This window comes from Mandrillus leucophaeus, unplaced genomic scaffold (assembly GCF_000951045.1).
Source record: "Mandrillus leucophaeus isolate KB7577 unplaced genomic scaffold, Mleu.le_1.0 Scaffold377, whole genome shotgun sequence".
Classification (NCBI taxonomy): Eukaryota; Metazoa; Chordata; class Mammalia; order Primates; family Cercopithecidae; genus Mandrillus; species Mandrillus leucophaeus.
This window is the reverse complement of record NW_012103998.1, coordinates 656,406-658,080: the sequence shown is the minus strand read 5'-3', so window position 1 is coordinate 658,080 and position 1,675 is coordinate 656,406.

The following is a 1,675-nucleotide window of genomic DNA, read 5'->3' as shown; positions in this document are numbered from 1 at the left end:
AAAAAAAAAAAAAAAAAAGGCTTGATCCTCATGGTGAGAACCACACACCCACACCCATCCTATCCTGCAAAGTTCAAACAACTGTGCTATAGGCTGGGATGGCAAGCTCGTTATGCATGTCTCCCTGGGTGGAGGCAGTCTGCCAGACCCCCAGAAACACACAATACTTTGGCTCTTGGTCAAAAACACCAACATTCATTGCCGACAATATCCCCACCTACCACCCGTCCCTAGCCACCCCTTCCTGGAAAATGTGATGGAGGAGGGAGAGTCGGCCAACTCCAACACCACCTGGCCCTCAGCAGCAGACCTGGACGCTGGCCCGGAAGCAGCCCTGGCCCGTCCGTGGACAGGTCCTCAGGGGTGTGCATGGAGCAGCATATCCTTCTTCTCACAGCTTCAGCTTCCTGCAAGGCTGCGGAGTCACCTCTGTTGGCCTGGGCCTCTCTCTGACCTCGGATGACATGGGAAACGGAGGCCAGTGGGTGAAATTGGGAGGCTGAGCTGTGATCTGTCACTATCCGGCATAGGGTGGGACACATTGTCCCTGAAAAGGGAGGCTAACTTCCCACCCCACCCAGCCACAGCACAGCCTTTCCGGGGGGAACCAACCCACCCCCGGTCCCCATCTGGCTCTGAAAATGTGTGCCACATACTGTGGCCCAGTTGCTGTCGGAGGCAATCTGAACTCAACCAAGGAGCTGACACTCAGTTCTTTGTCTACTGCTTTAGGAAGTCTTAACTCCCTTTAAAATAGCTGGGTTTTGGAGGCTTGTTGGGGAGGGGACTGGTAGATGTAAAAGCATACTTTCGGAGGTTTGCTCACTAAACAGTGTCATGCTGAACACTCACAGTGATTCCAGCAGCTGCTAACTGAAATCTTACACTTGAATCAATTTTTGCTAATCCAGAAATCTGGCGGCCTTGGCCAGATCCCAAAGGAATAAGAATATAAATGAAATTTGGCTCATTCAACACGGTCCTTAAAAAGACTAAACAAAACAACCACTTAAGTAGTAGGAGAACCTAATAATAAGACAGACCTTCCTTCTTTGATAGACTGAGTAACTGAATTTTCCACTTGCATGTAACTGTGTGGGACCGTCAAGATCATCAAAGACAGAGAGAGACACTATTTCTTCTCAGCTTTTCTCAGAACCTTTGTGGAGGGTCTCTTATGTATTAACATACATCTGTCAAATTTCTTCTCAGCCTGGGGCCCCCTTCAGTTTTGCTCTCCCCCCGAGGAACGCTCTAGGCTTCAGGTTAAGTGTTCCTTCCTCAGAGAAACTTTTCCCAACCATCCCCTTCAATCATGGCTTAGCTTCTCCTGTTATGATTTCATTTTTTTTTAAGATGGAGTCTCGGTCTGTCACCCAGGCTGGAGTGCAATGGTGCAATCTCAGCTTACTGCAACCTCCGCCTCCCGGGTTCAAGCGATTCTCCTGCCTCAGCCTCCTGAGTAGCTGGGATTACAGGTGTCCACCACCACGCCCGGCTAATTTTTGTATTTTTAGTAGAGATGGGGTTTCACCATGTTGGTCAGGGTGGTCTTAAACTCCTGACCTCGTGATCCTCCCACCTTGGCCTCCTAAAGTGTTGGAATTACAGGTGTGAGCCACCACGCCCAGCCTTCCTTTTTCTTTCTTTTCTTTTCTTTTCTTTTTTTTTTTTT